Below are 16,423 nucleotides of genomic sequence, written 5' to 3'. Positions count from 1 at the left end.
CAAAAAATGGTGGGTTCAATTCCTGGTCAGGGCACATACCCAGTTTTGAGTTTGATGTCTCTCTCTCTCTCTCTCTCTCTCTCTCTTTCTCTTTCTCTCTCTTTCCCTCCTCTCTCTAAAATCAGTTTTTTAAATCTTTTTTTGATGTATAAATATATATAAATAATTTTAAAAATTTCTTATTTATTAATTTATTTTTATTACAGATGTTTCTCATTTTTCCCCCATTGACAACCTCCCCTTCCCCCCCCACCCCCTCCCCAGGTTTGCAATTTTTTTAATCTTAAAAAAATAAAAATAGGGCAGTCTTTATGAAGATTGAAATCCTGATTCAAATCAGCTCAAACTCAGAACAGACGAAGTTTATTTGACTCTCCTAATTGCCTTTAGGGTGGGAAAGTAAATTCTGTCTAGAGCAAAAGAATTTCATCATATATAGCCTCATCATCTCTATAATTTCTATATATGATATTCAGAAATCAGTAGAAAATTACCAGGCATAAAAAAATATGACTAAATAACTGGAAACTCCAGAGGAAAAAAATTCATTAGGAAAAGAGTGTAAAGAGAACTATAGGATTTTTTTAAAAAATTGCTGGAGAATTACAATAGAGAATTAGATTCTATAAATAAAATATTCAAAAGAAAATTTAAAAGTGTTAATTTAATAACAATTTATTAACTCAAAAAATGTATTTAAGAACAGATGAAACACACTGAGGAAAAGGTTAGTGACTGAAAAATACCTGAGAAGAAAATAGCCATACTGAAGAGTGGGGAGAAAATGAGATTAAAAACATCAAGAAGAGCCCTGGCCGGTTTGGCTCAGCAGTTAGAGCGTCGGCCTGCTGTCCTGAGAGACCCGGGTTCGGTTCCCGCTAAGGGCACGTACCTCGGTTGCAGTTTGTCCCCGGCCCTGGTCGGTTGTGCGGGTGGCAGCCACTCGATGTGTCCCTTTCACATTGATGCTTCTCTCTCTCTCTCTCTGTTCCTCTCTCTCCCTCGCACTCTACCTGAACAAAAAATGGAAAAATGTCCTCGGTGAGGTAAAAAAAAAACAACAACAACAACAAAAAAAAACATCGAGAAGAGCATGAGACACAGGGAACATAAAGAAAAGGTCAAACATATCTGTAATAGTTGTTCCCCCTGGAGAGGAACGAGAAACTGAGACTTAAATAACATTTGAAAAGGCAAAACATGGCCAATCATTTTTCTTTCTTCTTTTTTTTTTTAATCCTTACCCAAGGACACTTTTCCATTAATTTTCAGATAGAGTGGGAAGGAGAGAGAGAGAGAGAGAGAGAAAGAGAGAGAGAGAGAGAGGGAGAGAGAGAGAGAGAAACATTAATGTGAAAGAACACACCAACTGGTTGCCTCCTGCACAACCCCAACCAGGACCAGGGATCAAACCACAAACGAGATAGGTGCCCTTGACCGGAATCGAACCCATGAGCCTTTGGTCTGAGGGTGGATGCTCTAACCAATGAGCAAAATCGGCCAGGGCTGGCCAATCATTTTTCAAAATTAATGAAAATATTACTCTAATATTTAAGATGAAATATGAACCCAAATCAGTATAAATGCAAAGAAAAACACCTCTAGGCACATGACAATAAAACTGAAAAAATTACAAAGAAAAAACAATTTACATCAATCAGAGGAAAAAAGACATTCTTGTCAAGGTAACTACAATAAAACTAAGAGCTGACCTCATCTAAAGTTATAAAAGTCAGAAGACAATGGAATTATATAATCAGTGTGCTGATATAAAGTAATTACTGATCTAGAATTCTATACTAAGTGAAAACATTTTTAAAAAGCAAAGTAAAGACATTTTCAGAAAAATGAACTGGAAGTATTTGTCACAAGAAGATCCACCCTAAGAAAAAAAAAAAACAGTAAAGGCAGAGGAAAATTATTACAGATGGCAACAAAGAAGTACAGAAGGGAAAGAAAGACATTGGAGAGTGTAAATACGTGGGAAAAAATAAATCCATATATTCAGTGTATAAAACAATGATATATCTATGGAGTTTGAAATATATGTACAGCCCTGGCCGGTTGGCTCAGCGTTTGGAGCGTCGGCCTGCGCACCAGAGAGTCTCAGATTCGCTTCCAATTAGGGGCACGTACCAAAAAAAATAAAATATATGTACAAATAAAAAACATTTTAATGGTAAAAACTGCAGAGATGACAAAGTAGAGATAAATTGTTCTAAAGTTCTTTGATTGTCAGGGAAGTGGTTAAAATATAAATTTAAATGAGATTTTAATTGTATAAGTTTTATTATAACTACTAAAAAAATTCATAACTAACAAACTGATGGAGGGAAATGTGATAACAAAATACTTATTTCATATAAAGAAATGAAAGGAAAAGGGGATAATGTGAGACAAGTAGCAAAATAATAAATTTAAACCCAAATATTAGAACAGTTACATTAAATACAAAGAGACAATTAGTATTTGGTGGGTATAGAGTTTCAGTGTTGCAAACTGAAAAAGGTTTAGAGATCTGTTGCCCATCATTGTGACTATACTTTACACTATTGAACTGTATAATTAAAATGGTTAAGATTTTTTTTTTGTTTTTTGGTATGTGCCCCTAGTGGGAACTGAACCCAGGACTCTCTGGTCTGCAGGCCAACGCTCCACCTGCTGAGCCGAACCGGCCAGGGCTAAAATGGTTAAGATTTTTAAAAAATGATTAAGATGGTAATTTTAATGTTATTATTTTTCACCAAAATAAAAAGGACAACGTATTTCAATTTAAAGACAAAAATTATCAAACTTAATTTTAGAGACTACAATATACTGTTTACAAAACACACCTTAAGTATAATATTTAAAAATGGAAAGTAAAAGGGTATAAGAGATATAACAATATAATACATTAATATCAGACAAGTAGACTATAAGACAAGAAGAATTACTTGAGATCAAGACAAATATTACTTTATTATTAAAAGGTCAACCATCAGAGAAATATATTAATCCTAAATTTACATTCACTAGTAACATGGCTTCTAAATATGTAAAGCAAAAACTGACAAAACTGGAGGAAGAAACATAAATACATAGTCATAGTGGGGAATTTTAACACATCTCTCTCACCAACTCTAAGAACCAGTAAAGAAGTCTGTAAAGATGTAGACTATTTGAGCAACATGAGCACCAAACTTGACTTACTTCACAATATTGAACATTGCTGTCAACAATGGCAGACTAGACTTTGTTTCCAGTGCAGGTGAAACATTTACCATCAGACCAACCATCTGTTGAGGCATACATCAAATCTTAACAAATTTCAAAATATTGCAATCAGTTATATTCTGTGACCACCACACAAGTAGTTTGAAAATCATAATCAAACAAAAACTGGAAAATTCCCAAATGTTTGAAAATTAAACAATGCACTTCCAAATAACTCATGGAAAAAGAAGAAATCACAATGTAAATTAGAATATATTTTAATTGAGTGATAAAGAAAATATGACGTTTAAACTTGTGGAATGCAACTATAGCTGTGCTCTGAGGAAATTTTATATCCTTAAAAGCATACAATGTTAAAAAAAAAACCTAGAAAAAGTCAACTAAAATATGTAGAAGGAAGGATATAATAAAGATAAGAGTAAAACTTAAAGGCATAGGAAACAAACACACATGAACAAAGTTAATAAAACCAAAAGTTGACTGCATGAAATGACTAACATAAAGAGTTTTGGAAACTGTCAAGAAAAAAAGAGAAGATGAAAAGAAAACATAATTTATCAATATTAGTAATAAAGCAGTGACATACTACAGGTTCTGCTGATATCAAAAGATATGTACAACTTTATTTTAATAGATTTTAAAATTTAGAGGAAGTAAACACTTCTGGAAAAACCTAACTTGCCAAAACTGAAAGAAAGAAGTTAAAAATCTGCACTGTTCAATTTTTATTTAAAGCTGAATCCATAGGTTAATATTCATAGTCCTAAACATTTAAGAAAAAAATACTAATTTTATACAAGTTCCTCCAAAAAATAAAAAGAACACTTCCCAACTTATTTCCTGAATCCACCATAATCTTGACACCAATACCCAACAGGAACATTATAAGAAAGAAGAATTAGAAGTCAACCTCTCATAAACACTAATTCAAAGCAAATTTTTTAACAAGTCCCAAATCAAATTAGCAATATGTAATTGGATATTATATAGCCACCAGGTAGGAATTTCCTAGAAATTCAAAGACAAATTAACATTAAAAAATGAATGTATATAATTCATTCTATTAATAGAATAAAAGAGAGAGAAAAATCATGATCACCTCAATAGATGTCAATAATTAAACTACTTGATAAAAACCCAGGTTTAATCAGTATATAAAATCTCAGCCAAATAGAAATAGAAGACAGCGTCTTCATTTTGATGATGGGCATTATAAAAACTAAATACAGAAAGCAAACCTGATATTTAATAGTGACGTATGAAAAGCCTTCCACCTCAAATACGGGAGAGAGACAAGAGACCTGCTATGACCATTTCCGTTCAGCACTGCGCTGTGAGTCCAGCCAGAGCAGTAAGGCAAGCGAAGAAGTAAAAGGTATATAAGTAAAGGGAAAATAAGAAATAAAAACATCTTTGCTCATAGATGATATGTTTGTGTCCATAAAATACTCCAAGAATCTACAAATGAGCTTAAAATAGTAATTCAGTTTAGTAAGATAGTAGGATATAAGTTTACAAATACAAATTCTATATTTCTATAAACTAACTAGAAAATCAAATTTAAAAATTGAAAGAAACCGTAATAGTGTCAAAATATAAGATACCTAAGAATAAAAAATTTTAAAAATGCCTGGCTTACAGTCAAACCAAGAATCCAATTTCTTTCATTTGAGGATCCTAATTTTAAAATACGTAGTATAGAAAGGAGTACTCAGAAGTTAATCTAACAGATACCGCACTAAACAGAGTCACACAGAATAATTCAATGAAAAGAGACTGACTGGCTTACGACAAAGTGCGACCTGACAATTAGAAAGTAGGTGATGTATTGACACAAAAGGGGAAAAATGTTGAGCATCCAAAAGGTGATCACCACACTCTGAGTTATTTCTACTGCCTACAAAAGGCCATGGCCCAAACTTATTCAAGGGACTCATTTATAGAAATTTTTTCTCTTCACATCAGAGACTCATTCAGCTACATATTTTGCTGCACATCAGTATCAGAATATACGGTAGCCAAAGGCACCTCTTTGCAAAACCAAACCTGTTTTTGAAGTAAGTTGATTTAACCTCCAGCAAATTCTGCAGAACTCAGAAACTACTTAAATCCACACCTACACTACCCATAAGTGTCCCAGGCCAGAAGGAATTAACAACAAGCAACGAAGAAAGCAATTATTATAAAATAGTAACAAACATTTCATTCCATTAGAAAAAAAAAAAAGGCAACCACAATATTCTTTGTTGAAAAGAAGAAGGGAAGGACCACTTGCCAAAAGCAATTGCAATACATTAATATTAAACATGAACTAATGAAGTCAGACGTTGTTTGGGGACACATTCACCACAGTAAAGGCATATTTTGTAGGATAAATTCTTAGCAGAAAATAAAAAATTTAAACCTTTCTCCTTGTTTCACCGGGGACTGATTTTTTCATAATGAAACAAAAACATTCAGGAATGAATAATGGAGGGAAAGAAGAAGAAAGGAGGAAAAAAGATAGAAAATACAACTTAGCTCACATTTTTGCCTGAAAGGGATGAAAAAGAAGCATATCATTCAAGTACCTAACATTTTTATACAGTTAAAATGTCTGAATTCATTTGTATTTGTATGGCAGAAGAATTAACTAACCCTCTGAGGTTGAGGGATTGTTTTGGTTTTATATCTTGCAGGAAAAAAAAAATGTCTTTCCCCTACCCCCAATGCAGGTCTTTCCTCATCCTAAGCCAAACAAGCGATGTAATTCCCTTTGGACTTTGTAACCATTTCAGGAGAGGGATGATTCACTCTTTGGGCAAGAGAGAGGGAGAAAAAAAAAAGCTGGCCCTGTTCCTTTCCTATTTGACCTCCTTAAAAGGATCTTTTTGAAGCTGTTAGTCCAGGCTACTAAAATAGCAAGAAACTATTCTTTATTAAAGTTCAAATGGAGCTGCCAATAAAACGGAAAGAAATTGTTTCCTAAAAACCTAGGGCATAGTTTTTCCACTTCCTGAGCTAAGGACAATTGCTGTTATTTGTTTCACCGTTCGTATTGTGGCTCTGTCAAGGCCTTATACACAGACATGTGAAAGGCCTTTTGAGCAAAATGTTGTTTTGATGGAAACATGCCTGGTAATCAGTGGCTGAAATCCCACCATTGCCAGTGGGTTCCTAGAAACACACACACACACACACACACACACACGCTCATACACAAATCCCCAATCCGATGATTCAGCAATTTAATGTTCCTTAAATATGGCAACAGTCCTCTAGTACACATCGCTGGGGAAATAAAAGAATATAGGTTGAGGAGTCTGGCAGGTCTACAGTAATTGTTTGCTGTTGGCACAAACCCCAGACATAACCAAATACCAATGTTAGGTCACCATGACGGTATAATTTGACTTTTAGATAGTTCAGGCTGCAGCTTGTCTGAACATGATAACAGATCTTAGAAGCAGACAGTAGGAGGGAGAAGAGTAAGAAGAGAAAGGGATGACAAAGAAAGGAAGGAGAAAGAAAAAAAAAAGAAAGAAAGAAAACCATAACAGCAAAAACAGAGATGGGGAGGAGATGAAAAAGTGAATAGACATTTCCAAAAATCAGGGTCATTTATGATCTCATTTGAATGAGCAATTCTCATAGACAAATAATTTCTTGCACAGATAGTTAAAAAACAACCTACATAAATAAATCTGTGCCTTTCTGGATGACAGTTATGCTAATGATCTGTATCCTGAAATTTCTAAATTTGTGGTTATGTCTATTAAAAGACAACAGCAAGACCTAGCTAATGTAAGAAATATTAATTTATGAAAATGCAAATTACATCAACTTCATTTAATACCCTATAAAGTCTGAACACACCTGGCCATTACTGAGACACCTGTTGACATTTATCCATATGTGTCCTGCCAGGGCCCAGAGGATATAATGACGGGAGATTATCAGAGAAACATAGCACTTATTTCTACACTGCCAACATGATACCTACTTCCACTTGGTATATAAATGATCTTTTTTTAATCCTCACCTGAGGACATTTTTTTCCATTTTTTTGTTGTTGTTGTTCAGATAGAGTGGGAGGGAGAGAGAGGAAAAGAGAGAGAGAGAGAGAGAAACATCGACGTGAAAGGGACACATCCAGTGGCTGCCACCTGCACAACCAACCAGGACCAGAGACAAACTGCAACCGAGGTACATGCCTTTACGGGGAACCGAACCCGGGTCTCTCCAGACCACAGGCCAATGCTCTAACCACTGAGCCAAACCAGCCAGGCTATAAATGATCTTTTAAACACATCACTATTAATCAGATCCTGTCTCAATATCTGAATGCAATACAATTTGTTATATAGCTACAGCAGTAAGCATAAGACTAAAAAAATTCCAATATGACTGAATTTAAATATTTACTTCCTATATTTAGAGATAAACATCAGCATGTCTACAAAAGAAATTTGGAACAGAAACTAAGGTTACTAAAGGTGAAAAAGTTAGTCATTTGTGACCTTATAAAGGTGAAGTTGATTGAAACAATTCCCTCACAGACTGACTGAAAAGTGGAAATTATCAGACACCAGTTCCTATATAAACCCTATTATTATGTTGAAGGATATCTATGACATTTAAGAAGACTGATGCAATGAAAAAGTGCTTGAGACTTAGATTTTTTATTAATGAGGTTCTGGTCTGTGTGTTTTAATAATAATGTAAATATTGCAATTAATTAAATTTCTATTTTTTCATCGATTCCAAGAAATTCATATCCAATTTTCCAACTGAACACTATTTTTATTCCTTCAATATTTAAATTACATCTTGATCTTATTCCTTTCTCCACATGGTTTTATTTCCTGACTGTGACATTTCATTTGTTTTATTATTATATTTGCATAAGCCACTTCAAATATTTAATGGAAGAAGGATATAAATAATAAAATAAATAAATATAGAGATGATAGATAAGTGACCTATGCAAATAGATACTACAGTTCATATAAATGTAGAGATCTAATAACAATGAGAGTGTATTCAATGATTCTTGTTACATAATATAAAAATAGGCAAAACCACTCTGTAGTATTATGGGGTACATACAAGGGTGGTAAATGCAGTACTTGCCTCCGCCCACAACCACATCAAAATTACAACTAAACTACGGAAAAACCATCATTCAGAACTGCCTGATCAAGCTGAATGGGAGTCCTACAACTATGAAATTAAAGAAGCCACACCGAGACTGGTAGGAGGGGCGGAGACACGGACAGGCTGGTCACACACACACACACACACACGTGTATAAAACCAGGTAAAAACCAGGACACCTCAGCTGTGAAGGTGCTCCCTGAGGAGTGAGGGGTCCCCATCTCACCCCAGCTCAGGGTTCCAGTGCTAGGAAGAGAAGACCCCATAACTTCTGGCTGTAAAAACCAGCAGTAATTGAGGCTGAGGGAGGCGGAGGCTGCTGGCAGTTCCTCTTAAAGGGCCCATGCACAGACTTCCTCAGACCGCTCCCTCCAGGCTCCAGCACAGGGGAGGCTGCTAGAAAGGTGCCAGAGACATACAGGGAAGAACTGAGTTGTTTGGCACTGGGTGGAGAGCTGAAGAGGTGGCTTTCTCCTGGACAGAAGTGCTGGCACAGGCCATTGTTCCTTTGGGGAGCCCTGGCAAACGACCACCATATCTGGGACTCCAGCAACCTCGCTCACACTGTTGACCCCACCCTGGTGATTCCCTGAGGCCCTGCCCCACCCAAATTTTGAGCCCAACCAAGCTGTTTCCAGTGGCTTTACCATAGGATTGGCATGTCTTGGATCCTGCTTCAGATTTTCCAAAATCCTTTCAAATAAGCAGTGTCTGGTCTCAGCAAGCCCCATACCTCTCACTAAGTGGCCCCAGGCCTGGTACTAGAAGCAGCCAGCCTTGGTTCACAACTTGGCTTTGCCTGGGAACCTCCAACCCCAGCACAAGAAGCAGCCATTGGCAGATCGCTTTGTAGCTTATGCCTGGTGACCCGGGTAGAACGCAGGCAGTGGTTGACCTTGCCCCAGAGCCAGCACACCCAGTGGACAGCTTCAGACCACAGTGAAGCACCACCACCCAACCACCTTCTCAAGTGACACACTCAAGGAGTGGATTCAATGGGTACCAGAGCCCTGCTGAAGTCTTGCTCTGTGTGGTGGGCCCCTGCACAGCTGATCCTCCAAGGTAGTCAGAGGTCAGTGGTCAGTGGGTCCAGCCAGTCCTTGCAGCTGATCCGCCTGACTTAATCCCTCCCACTGACATGCCAACAGCAATCAAGACTCAATTACAACAGAAGGATGTACAGTTTCCACGAGGGGTGCACCTTGGGGCACAGCTGGGTGATCAGGGAGGCTGTGTCACTGGACTCTACAGGACACCTACTACAATAGGCCACCCTATGAAGTCTAGGAGACATAGAAATTCTACCTGATACACAGAAACAAACACAGGGAGGCAGACAAAAAGAGGAGACAAAGAAACATGTCCCAAATGAAGGACAGAATAAACTCTAGGAAAAGAAGGAGATGAAATGGAGATAAGCGATCTAACAGTGCAGAGTTCAAAACACTGGTTATAAGGATGCTCAATGAACTTAGTGAGGACCTCAAGAGCATAAAAAAGAACCAGTAAGAAATGAAAGATGCACAGTCAAAAATGGAGGGTGCACTAACAAATAAAAAATAATTTACAGAAAATCAATAGTAGAGTGGGTGAAGCTGAGAAGCAAACCATTGATATGGAATATCAGGAAGCAAAACACACCCAATCAGAACAGCAAAAATAAAAAATAAAATGAGAATAGTGTTAGGAGCCTCTGGGAAAACTTTAAGCATACCAACATTTGCAGCATGGGGGTGCCAGAAGGAGAAGAGAGAAAGCAAGAAATTGAAAACCTATTTGACAAAATAATGACAGAACATTTCCCTAACTTGGTGAAGGAAACAGACATGCAAGTACAGGGAGCACAGAGAGTCCCAAACAAGATGAACCAAAAGAGGCCCACACCAAGATACATTATAATCAAAATGCAAAAGGTTAAAGACAGGAGAGAATCTTAAAAGTAGCAAGAGAAAAGCAGTTAGTTACCTACAAGGGAGTTCCCATAAGACTGTCAGCTGATTTCTCAAAAGAAACTTTGCAGGCCAGAAGGGAGTGGCAAGAAATATTCAAAGTGATGAGAAGCAAGAACCTACAACCAAGATTACTCTATCCTATAAAGCTATCATTTAGAATCAATGGACATATAGAGTTTCTCAGACAAGACAAAGCTAAAGAAGTTCCTCATCACCACCAAACCAATATTATATGAAATGTTGAAGGATCTTCTTGAAGAAAAAGAAGATAAAATGGCCCTGGCCGTTTTGGCTCAGCGGTTAGAGCATCAGTCTGCATCCAGAGAGACCCAGGTTCGGTTCCCGCTAAGGGCATGTACCTCCGTTGCAGTTTGTCCCCAGCCCTGTTTGGGTTGTGCTGGTGGCAACCACTCGATGTGCCCCTTTCACGTCGATGTTTCTCTCTCTTTCTCCCTCTCACTCTATCTGAACAAAATATGGAAAAATGTCCTCAGGTGAGGATTAAAACAAAAAAGAAGATAAAAAGTATAAACGATACAATGGCAATAAATACATATCTATCAACAATTCAATCTACAAACAAAATGAACAAGCAGAATAGAAACAGATTCATAGATACAGAGAACTTTTTTTGGTTGCCAGATGGGAAGAGGGTTGAGGGAATGGGCAAAAAAGGTAAAGGGATTAAGAAGTGCAAATTGATTGTTAGACTAGGAACTGGGAGGGAAGGGGCAGCGGGCAGGAAGAGATAAACCAAAGAACTTATATGCATATATGCATAACCAACGGACACAGACAATGTGGGGAAGGCAGTACAGGGGCAGGAGCAAGGAGGGAGGAAGTCAATAGGGGAAGGGGGGGACATCTGTAATACATTCCACAATAAAGATAAGTTTTAAAAGTTTTTTTTGTAAAATAACAAGACAATTTCTAGTAGGATTTCTAAACACTAAAAAAAAAAAGATTATTAGAATGAACAATGTTCAAAGTCTGGACACTAAGAATGTTGGAGAGAGAGACTGAAATGCAATGGAAATTAAAATATCATAGCACTAACTAAATCAATTTAGCCATAAAAAACAAAGTATATAAACAATCTTCCAAAATTCATTTAATGGCAGTATTTACCGAGGGTCCGCTATGTGGCAGGCACTGTTCCAAGTACCAGAGATACGACAGTGGAGCAGTGAACAGAACACGTAAGGTCGCTTTTCTCATGAAGCTTACATTCTAGAGTGCGGGGTCAAGAGGGACGAGGAGACTAGTGACAGACAGAAAGAAAGATAAGTAGATAGAAACATGCATTCCAGAGGAGAGGACAACTGATGTAACTCCTCAAAAGTGGAAAGAGTTGGGCATGTTTGAAAGACTGAAATTCTCCTATCCTTGGAACACACAGTGGAAAAATGGGAAATAGCATGAGATGATGTTAGAGTAGGAGGGGGAAGATTGTGTTGCAGCTTGGAAGGGTAGAGCACTTGGATTTTAAGTGTGATGCATTTTAAGTAGGGTGTTAGCAGGACCTGGTTGATATTTTTCAAAGGTCATTTTGGCTGCTTCATAGGCAATAGATTTCATGGAAGAAATAAGGCAACTGCCAGGAGGCTATTGCATGAGCCAAGTAGACAGAGCATGGTGACTTGGATTGGATCACTGGTAGTGATCATGGTTATGTTCTAGATGTATAATCAGCAAGACTAGATTGTAACCTGAGTAATGGAGTGGTTGGCAATGCCTTTTACTGGAATGGGAAAACTGAGATAAAGGCAGGTTTGCAGGTACAGGGAACTAAAGAGTTCCATTAAAGCCATGATAAAGGTGGTGTTGCTACTTAGACACCCATGTGACAATGTCACCTGGGCACTGGATATAAACCTGGAATTCTAACAGAGGTTACAGTTGGAGATACTGGGAGTCATAGTCTAGCTACTGTATTTAAAGTCTCAGAACTAAATGAGTCGGTGTATAGAGCAAAAATGCCCAAGACAAAGTTCCAGGGTAACTGCAATTCTTAAAAGTTGGGCAGAGAAGAGCTAACAAGCACAACTAAGGTAGTGTAGCCCCAACTTTCTGGAAATTAAGAAATGCATTGAACACAGCCAGTGTGGTTCAGTAGTTGAGCATCAACCTGTGCATCAAGAGGTCACATGTTCAATTCCTGGTCAGGACACATGCCCACAACCATAGGCCTGATCTCCATGGGGGGCATGCAGGAGGCAGCCGATGGATACTTTCTCTCATCAATGTTTTGTTTTGTTTTTTTTTTATCGTCCCCTGAAGACTTTTTTTTTCCCCACTATTTTTTGTTCAGATAGAGTGGGAGGGAGGAAGAGAGAGAGAGAGAAACATCGACGTGAAAGGGACACATCAAGTGGTTGCCACCCACATGACCCAACCAGGGCCGGGGACAAACTGCAACCAAGGTACATGCCCTTAGCAGGAACCAAACCCGGGTCTCTCTGGACAACAAGCTGACGCTCTTCCACTGAGCCAAACTGACCAGGGCTCTCATTGATGTTTCTATGTCTCTCCCTCTCCCTCTAAAATCAATAAAGAAAAGAAAAAAATTTTAAAGAAATGCATTGAAAATTACATATTTTTCAGCTTAAGAGGCATACTTAGGGTGCTCTCCAAGAGGGGATCAATATCTTGGCCCACTTTTAATCCATTTATAGCACACCAGTGTGTCTCAGCATGATGCGCTCTTAGATATGACCATGAGAATGAAAGGCAAAGAACAACCAAATTGACTAAGTATTTAGTGTGTAGTACTTTTTTTGGTACAAAGTTTATAATAATATAATCTCTATAGAGTTCTAATTATGAAGCTTTTAAAGACTCTTCCAAGTCAGCCATTAATACCTAGTCTCACAACATCTGGAAGTAGACATTTTTCAAAATTCTTTATGGCAAGGGTGTGCATAGAAATTTTGCATTCCCTCAAGACCTAGAAGAATGAATAAAGACATGTTCTAGAAATGTGTGTCAAATTAATGATTATTTTGAGCACCCCAAAATGCAAAATAACATCATAGCTATTTATCAAGAAATCTTTTAGAAAGAGAACATTTTATGTTATGAAAATAAAAATTGCTAAAATTTTTTTATAGGCACAAAATGAAACACTTTCCTTTAGGTTTGGTATTAGCACACGATTGGAAAAGTATAAAATCTAAGTGTGAGTTTAGTGAATAATGCAAAATTTGACTTGACTCTTTTATTTACTTAAAATTCAGGAGCTTTTAAAAATTGCCCATTGCCCTTATGAAGAATTCAGTTACCTCTTTAAAGACAAACTCTTTGGATCACCATCCTTTAGTTCAGTGACGTTTCATCTCCCCTTCACATATGTAGCACACGTATGCACACATGCCCACCTAGGCATGCCTCCACAGCCTGCTTTCCACTTACATGAGCCCCCAATGTCTTCCCCCTCCCAGGCTCCAGAGACTCTGGCTCTCGTGTTGTATCAGTAGTGGCAGTCTTCACAGGTAGCAGCACTTCATCCTCTCACATTCCAATTTTCAAGTGACAAGGAAGTGATGTCGCTATTCTGGCTACTTCCTAATCCCACTTCAAGCCCAACCCCATGAAAATAATCTCTGATGATAAGAAAACCAAAGTCCTTTACCATAGTTTTGGTTCTTGGTAGCTTTGTTAACACCAAGGTACCTAACAAAAGGGTCTACCTTCCTTCTAATTCCCTACATCTCAATGTCACCATCAGCATCAACAACAAAATCATTTTTGTACTGATGTATTCAGTTTGACAATTTTACTATTTATAGAGAAAATCATGAAGATGAACTGTTCATTGACTACAATTCTTTCCTACTAAATCACACATGTATTTTTTGAACAATAAGCCAAACCTTCCTAGTTTGCAAACAAAATATTCTCTAGTGTTCGCCTGCATCCCACATTTGCACTGTCAATCAACCTTCCTCTTGGCTGAGATCCCCAATTACCTTTATTTTCCTTCTGCTCTGTCACAGAGATAAATGATTGTGCTTACTTAGTTTAGTTGAGGGCACAGTTTCCCATAGAGTATTTTACAGATGTCATTAGCCAGAAAAATATTTTAAATGGGTTTACTGGGGCCATTAGTTCTAAAACATTTACAGGAACAATATGACTCTTAAACTCCTTCCCTCCAAATTGTGGCAAAGACAGAGAAAGTGAAGGAAAGGCTTTAAAAGCAGAGTCGACTTAACATGACTCTTGAAAATATAACCTCACTTGCTTAATCCTGCAGAAAAAATTAAATTAATATCCTGAATGTGCTGAGATTGCTTTAAAATACCTCTTCCATTCCCACTAATAAGCCTCTGTGAGCAGGTTTCTCTACTATGCATGTTATTAAAACAAAAAATTATTTTTTGTAAGTAGCATTGTCATTAACTGAATCTATAGTAGATGTTTTAACAAGCAAGAAACAAGTTTATTTATCACATAAAAAACTTAATATTTTTACATAGTATAAATATTGGTACATAGTTGCACAAATATTTGGTACAAAACTTAAATATTGGTACATACGGTATTTGTGCAAAACTGTGTTTAAGCTTTTAATATGGGGAACTAGCTGTTACACTCTAACTTTTTATTTAGGTTTGTTTATACTTGCAATGAAAGATGTGTACAGTTTTTGTTTCCTTTTTCCCTGTGTTGTTTGTTCTGATTATATTTATTAAAATGTTACTCTTTGTCTCTTGAATCTAATAATAAAAATTGAGTCTTGTAAAATAATAAAAATATGCCCAGCCAGTGTGGGACAGTGGATTGAGCATTGTTCCATGGGCTGAGAAGTCCTGGTTGGACTCCCAGTCAGGGCATGTACCCAGGTTGCAGGCTCCATCCCCAGCAGGGGGCGTGCAGGAGGCAGCCGATCAATGTATCTCTCTCATTGATGTTTCTATCTCTTTCTCTTACCCTCTCTCTAAAAAAAATCAATAAAAATATATACATACATATAAAGAGTTGAGTCAACATTCTCTTGGTCTTCTTCCTTTTTTAATCCTTTCAGCCTATTCATCACTGGTTGTCACTTTCTTGTGTTAAGTACTTCTGAGAAAAATCTATCATGCTCACAATGGAGTGTAGAAAGACAAAAAGCTTAACACAAAACCCCAAACTGCCCTAAGTGAGGCAATACAGAACTTTTGTGGTAATTTTGTGGCAACAAAATCAACTCACAATTTCCAACTTGGAAATCACTTTTTGGAAGTAGTGGGTTCCATTGATGGAGGTGAAATGGAGACTCGGGAATAACTGACGATTCCAGCCCAGAGTGCCTAATGCAGGCTGAGTGAGGATGGAATACATTACACACGGAGGAGAAGGAGGTGACCATTCGACTATAAAAGTCCATCAGGCACAACATCGCCAAAACGAAAGGTGCAGTTTTGCCATCCAAACAGTATTATAGAAACCAAGCATGCATCAGTATCAGGAGACAGTTCAATGTGGGAATGTGGAATTCTGGCCCATATTCACACTGTGGGGCAAGAATCACCTCTGGAAGCTGTTAAAGGGCCAGAGGAGCTATTCCAGCTCCCCAACAGAGGTGCGGGAGTTCCAGTTAATATTCTTGTCTTGAAACAGCAAAGATCCTTCATGCCTATTTTTAAATGCACATTTTTAATATTCAATATAATGCTACTCTTTAACAAACTCTTTACTCCCTGCCTCTCTGATGAAGCTTCCCGTGGTCTTTAAAGGGATTGTTAACCCAAGAATGGATCGCACTCTTTCTGCATGAGCAAGTTGAGAGACACTCCATTAAGCCTTCCAGTATTTAATAGAAACAGTCATCTCACCTCTGAGGAGATGAGCCAGCTGCTCGGTGATGAGCTCGGGAGCCTCCTGGAGAATCTCTTTCACCACGAGGGAGGAGGAAGACTCAAGCCCAGCATCACTCCGCTCAACCGGACTAATGACCTTGACGACAGCTGATTCTAAAGCTTTGTCTTCACTGTCAAGCAAATGGAGGAGAGGAAGAGAAAGAGATATGGCATGTTTTCTTACTTTCTGAAATTATTTAATCTCTTCTCCCACACAAATGACTTCCTCTCAATAGCCAAAAATATAAGTGAGTGCGTATGATTCAGAAGAACCTT

The 16,423-nt window shown here is 37.6% G+C and overlaps 1 protein-coding gene across 1 annotated transcript in view; it reads right to left on the bottom strand.

Moving 5' to 3' along the window:
• PRUNE2 (prune homolog 2 with BCH domain) overlaps positions 1 to 16,200 on the bottom strand; it is a 199,388-nt gene extending 183,188 nt beyond the window's left edge. Inside the window, exon 1 of the mRNA XM_036261429.1 lies at positions 16,124 to 16,200. The gene's annotated coding sequence lies outside the window, so the exon portion shown is untranslated. The remainder of the gene's footprint in view (positions 1 to 16,123) is intronic.
• Between the last annotated feature and the right edge of the window lie 223 nt (positions 16,201 to 16,423).

Source organism: Molossus molossus, unplaced genomic scaffold, assembly GCF_014108415.1.
Source record: "Molossus molossus isolate mMolMol1 unplaced genomic scaffold, mMolMol1.p scaffold_m16_p_14, whole genome shotgun sequence".
Lineage (NCBI taxonomy): Eukaryota > Metazoa > Chordata > Mammalia > Chiroptera > Molossidae > Molossus > Molossus molossus.
This window is presented reverse-complemented; position numbering and strand designations above follow the sequence as displayed.